This window comes from Tupaia chinensis, unplaced genomic scaffold, assembly GCF_000334495.1.
Source record: "Tupaia chinensis unplaced genomic scaffold, TupChi_1.0 Scaffold000484_1, whole genome shotgun sequence".
Lineage (NCBI taxonomy): Eukaryota > Metazoa > Chordata > Mammalia > Scandentia > Tupaiidae > Tupaia > Tupaia belangeri.
In genome coordinates this window covers 2,218,067-2,224,232 of record NW_006159996.1, presented here as the reverse complement: position 1 = coordinate 2,224,232, position 6,166 = coordinate 2,218,067, and the positions used below count along the sequence as shown (strand labels likewise).

Genomic DNA, 6,166 nt, shown 5'->3' with positions numbered 1-6,166 from the left:
AGAGAGAGATAAAGTGAGAAAGCAAGCTGCCAGGTCTGGGACTCAAACCACAGCTAACCATGTGGGAGTCCATTACTCTTAACCACCATGCCACTTGTGGGCCCCACAATCCTAAATTTCTATGCACTTAATAATACAGCTTCAAAATAAGTAAAGCAAAAATTGACTAAATTTTAATAACTGAACAAACACATTTATGGTAGAAGATTTTAACACACATCTATTAATAATTTTATAAGAAGAACCAGCAGTTGGTGTAATGGCTACGTCACTGGACCCCCATGTAGTTGACCTCAGTTCAAGTCCTGGACTCAGTGGCTTAAACTCGGGCACATGTGTTTGCATGCCCGAGATCCTGAGAGGAGAATGGAGGAGGGGGGGTTGTGACAAGGCCATCCTCCTTGGGGGGGGGGGTGATTTCTTACTTTCTGTCTCTCTGTCTCTCTCTGTCTTTCTGACGAGTGCACACGCTCTATAGCAAAAACTTCTCCAAAAAAAATTTTTTTATAAGAGTAGGCACATTTTAAAAATGATAAGATAGATTGATAATGATAGATTTTAGCTACATAACTTTCCAAGTTAACCCTGTACCCAGTAATTGCTTTATACACAATATATCTAAGAACACATAGAACAGCCACAAAATTAACCATACATTATGCCACCAAGCAGTTTCCCACAAATCTGAAACATTTAAATAATGTATTAATAGAACATGTTCTACAGTCACACTGAATTTTCTTTCTTTTTTTTTTTTTTTTAATGGTAATTTGGGACAAACAGTTAGCATAATGGCTATGTCGCTGAACTCCCATGTAGCCGACCGCAGTTCAAGTGCCAGACCCGGTGGCTTAAACTCCCACCGGGCACATGTGCATGCGTGCCCAAGATCCTGAGAGGAGAATGGAGGAGAAGGGATTGCGGTGTGGCCATTCCCCCGGGGGGTGATTTCTCGCTTTCTGTCTCTCTGTCTCTCTCTGTCTTTCTGGCAAGCACACGTATCCTATAGCAAACACAAAAAAAAAAAAAAAAAAAAACGGTAATTTGAATATGATTATATGCTTGAAAATTAAGAAATGTACCAGTGAATCAAATTTCTTAAAAATGTAACAGAAATCATAAAATACTTGGAACTGAAGGATAACAGAAATTCTATATATAAATACAGATGGGATGCAGCTAAAATATTAATTAGTTAGAAATGTATTACTTTAAGTAATACAATAGGAAAAAAAACTAAAATTAAAGACCTAAGCATTCATTTCAAGAAGTTAGAAAAATAAGTTATAATAAACAAAATGAAGTAAATGTTGCAAAATAAAAATGGAGCCAGCCCTATACCCTAGTGGCTAAAGAGCCTAGTGGTTAAGATCTCACATGGTGACCTTGGTTTGAATCCCGGCCACCATTTTGAAAAGCATACTAGGCATGTTTGTATGTATACCCCAAATCTCAACAGGATAAAAATATGGAGAAGGGATTGTGATAGGATTCCACACATTTCAGGATAATTTCTCCCTGTCTCTCGCATGAGTGCAAATGCCCTCTGTCAACTAAAAAAGAAAGAAAATGAGAACAGATGTTATTTTTTCTTCTCTTGGGTAATGTAAAGATCTTGGAATTTCAGTCTCTCTTGAATTATATGCTATTTTGTCATGTTTTACACATAACAAGACATAATTTTAATTGTTTATGCTATTAATATACTCTTAAATTAGCGTTCAAAGACAGGGTCAACAAAGCTAGAAGGTTGTTGTTTGAAATAACTAATAATAATGACAGCCTCTGGTGCAGCTGATCCAGAGTAAAGAGACAAAAGGCAAGAAGGATATCAAGAATGGAAAAGTGGCTGGGACCAGCAGTTGGTGTAATGGCTATGTCGCTGGACTCCCACGTGGTCGGCCGCAGTTTGCGTCCCGGACCCGGTGGCTTAAAACTCACGCTGGGCGCATGTGCATGCGTGCCCAAGATCCTGAGAGGAGAATGGAGGAGAAGGGATTGCAGTGTGGCCATCCCCTCTGGGGATGATTTCTCGCTTTCTGTCTCTCTGTCTCTCTCTGTCTCTCTCTGTCTGTCTGGCGAGCGCATGCGCCCTACAGCGAAAACCTCTCCAAAAAAAAAAGAATGGAAGGTGGTTAACTCTGTAGATTATATAGAAAGTGTGAACATGTAACTGAGGATTTAGATTCAAAGGGGAAAACTATCACATAATAAAACTGACTAAAGAGGAAATAAAACTCTGAACAGTTATTTGACTATTAAGGAAACTGAATCAGTAATCAGAAATATTCCCACCAAAATAGTAAGTTCTACATTCAGATAAGAAATATCTCAAAGATTATATAAACTTTCATAGAAAATAGAAAAGGAGGAAGGCCCTGTAGTGCAGTGGTTAAGTGCTGTAAATTGGGAGCCAGATCTCACATGGCTTACTGCAGTTCAAATTCCCAGCCCAGCAACTTGAAGAGCATTCCAGAGCTTATATATGCATGCCCAGAATCCTGACAGGAAGGATAAATGGAGGAAAGGGAATTGTGGCATGACTGCACTCCTTGTAAGGCTTTCTTTCTCTCTCTTTTTTTTTTTTTATGAACAAAGGCACTCTCTAAAAACAATAGAAAAAGACACAGCACTTCCATATTTATTTAAGAAGCTAGCATAACTTGAACACTGACAAATAAAGAAATTAGGAAGAAAAGCAAGAACCTAATCGTATCAGCCTGGAACTTAGATGCAAATACATGTTTTTTAATTTAATAAATCAAGTAGCATATAAAAGTATAAAGGCCTATTCAAGGAATTAAAGGTTGATTTGCCATAAGAAAATCATACATGGAGACCAGCAGCGTAATGGCTATGTCACTGAACTCCCATGTGGTCAACCGCAGTTCAAGTCCTGGACCCGGTGGCTTAAACTCACACTGGGCACATGTGTGTGCGTGCCCAAGATCCTGAGAGGAGAATGGAGGAGAAGGGATTGCGTGGTGTGGCCATCTTCCTGGGAGGTGATTTCTCACTTGCTCTCTCTCTGTCTCTCTCTGTCTCTCTGGCAAGTGCATGCACCCTATAGCAAAAATCTCTCCAAAAAAAAAAAAAGAAAGAAAGAAAATCATCCATGTAAGTCACTACATTAACATTGCAGAAGAAAAATTTTGCACTCAAAAGGTGCAAATAAAACATTTGATAACATTCACTACCAATGTTAATTTAAAAAAAAATTATAGTAAATAACAGCAAATAGGAACTTTTTAATATTACATATTTATTTATTTCATTTGAGGCGGGTGGTTCCCCTGACAAGGAATGACCATGCTACAACCTCCCCACAGCCTCCCAGCAAACCAGTATCACTGGCACACACAGGTATGCTCAGGGCGTTCCAGTTAACCCGGGATCCAAATCCAGACTTCCCATGTGGCTGCAGTATTCACAGTGATGCCCAACTGCCTGTGCCACCAGCTAAGTGGGACCTTCATTTTTTAACTGCAAAAATCAATTAGAAATGAAACTTTAGGGACTGGCAGTTGGCATGATGGACTCCCATATGGCCAACCATAGTTGAGTCCTGCACCTGGTGACTGGCTTTCTCATTTAATTAGTTAGGGGCCAGCAGGTGGCATGGAATTTGAGGCACTGGACTTCCACACAGTCAACCACAGTTCAAGTCCTGGACCTGGTGGCTTGCTTTCTCACTCCCCACAACCCTGATCAAATTGAAAAATGATAATAATAAATTAAATTAAATAAATCATTCTTTTAAAAAACTATACTTATAAATTCTTTTTTAAAAAAAGAAACAGAGAACCAGCAGTTAGCATAATGGCTATGTCTCTGGACTCCCACGTAGTCGACCACGGTTCGCGTCCCGGACCCGGTGGCTTAGAACTCACGCCGGGCATGTGTGCGTGCATGCCCAAGATCCCAAGAGGAGAATGGAGGAGAAGGGATTGTGGCGTGACCATACCCCCTGGGGGTGATTTCTCACTTTCTGTGTCTATGTCTCTCTTTGTCTGTCTGGCAAGTGCACGCGCCCTATGGCGAAAAAACCTCTCCAAAAATAAATAAATAAATAAATAAAAATAAAGTAAAGAAAATCTAACTTGTCCTTCAAGATTCATGGAATTGTTTTGAATTTACCAAGAATTGGCACTCTTTAAAAAAAAAAAAAAGAAGAAAAAAGAAACAAAACTTTTTAAAGTATCACATGTTAAAATATCATGTATCTGAATATAAATCTTAAAATGTGTTTGCTCTGGGACCAGCAGTGTCATAATGGTTGCATCACTGGACTCCCATGTAGTTGACCACGGTTCGAGTCCCAGACCTGGTGACTTAAACCTCACACCAGGTATGTGTGTGTGCATGCCCAAAATCCCAAGAGGAGAATGGAGAAGAAGGGATTACAGCATGGCCATCCCCCCTGGGGGCTGATTTCTTACTTTTTGTCTCTCTGTCTCTCTGTCTCTCCAGTGAGCACACGTGCCTATAGCAAAAATCTCTCTAAAAATAAATGTGTTTGCTAGACTTTCACAGAAAAAAAAAAGTGACACTCTGTAGAGAAACATTAGAAAGGAACTAAATAAAAGGAGACACGTGCTGCTATATTTATGAATTAGAAGATGAATTTTTTTCTTAGGTTTTGTTATACGGTGTACATGCATTGCCAGAGAGAGACAGAGAGAGGAAAAGTGAGAAATCATCTCCTGGGGGGGACGGCCATTCCACTATCCTTCCTCCTCCATTCTTCTTTTGGGATTTTGGACACACACACACACACACACACACACCTGGAATGATTTGCAAGCCCAGGTCCCAGACTTGAGCTGCAGAAGTGGCTATGTGGCATCCAGCACCTTAACCCCCACACCACCTGCTGATCCCAAAAATGTGTATTTTAAAGACATCAGTTTGGGCCAGCCCAGTGGTCTGGTAGTTATGGGAGCTAGACCCTACATAGCCAAGCATGATTCCGGTCCTAGCCCTGGTGCCTTAAAAAACACACTGAGCAGGACCAGCAGTTGGAGTAATGGCTATGTTGCTAGACTCCCATGTAGTCAACCACAGTTTGAGTCCAGGGCCCGGTGACTTAAACTTATGCCGGGCACATGTGTGTGCATGCCCAAGATCCTGAGAAGAGAATGCAAGAGAAGGGATTGCAGCGTGGCCATTCCCCCTGCGGGGTGATGTCTTGCTTTCTGTCTCTCTGTCTCGCTCTATCTTTCTGCCCAGCGAACACGCCCTATAGCAAAAAGCTCTCCAAAAAAATTTAAAAACCACACTAAGCCTGTGAGTGCATGTGCTCCAACCCAAAAGGGAAAAAAGGACTTCTCTCTCTCTCTCTCTCTCTCTCTCTCTCTCTCTCTGCAGAGAGCACACCTGTTCTCTGGTAAAATGTATAATAAATTTTTTTAATTTTTTCTACATGTGTAAGTTTTCACAGTGTTGGGGGAGGGTGGCTTTGTATTGTTTGTTTGCTTTGGCTTTCTTAAAATAAATATTTGCATACTCCATAGATACTTAAAAGTAATAGGAATGCAACAAAAAATAATTATTTTCTTTGAACATTTCATTATGGTCTCTGACATAAGTTGTTTTTGTTTTGTTTTTTATTTAGTTTTTTGAGAGGTTTTTGCTATAGGGCATGTGTGCTTGCCAGACAGAGAGACAGAGAGACAGAAAGCAAGAAATCACCCCCCCGGGGGGGGGGGAAAGGGGCACGTAATCCCTTCTCCTCTATTCTCTTCTCGGGATCTTGGGCACACATGCACATGCACCCAGTGTGCGTGTAAGCCACCGTGTCCAGGACTCGAACCATGGTTGACTACATGGGAGTCCAGCAACATAGCCATTACACTAACTGCTGGTCGCGCTGACATAAGTTTTCACACTGAAGAATAATCCAAGTCATAACGCCAATAGAATTACTAAGTAAAATACAATTATTAAAATTACACTTAAAGAATAATCTAAAATTTGGAAATGAAGATGTTTTAAACACACAAAAACAAGGCTAAGATATTTAGTAAAATAATTTTTGAAATACAAGTTTACCTCTTTCAAAAGTTCTGAATCCGCTTCTCTCTGACCTGATCCCTCCGTAGAACCTAAACAAGGCGGTAGGCTGGGGCTGAAGGCCATGAGGTCGGTCCTGGGCGGGCCCTCCCCC

At 40.7% G+C, this 6,166-nt stretch overlaps 1 protein-coding gene across 1 annotated transcript in view; it reads right to left on the bottom strand.

Moving 5' to 3' along the window:
* LOC102485356 (protocadherin alpha-8) overlaps positions 1-6,166 on the bottom strand; it is a 189,439-nt gene that overhangs the window by 126,309 nt on the left and 56,964 nt on the right.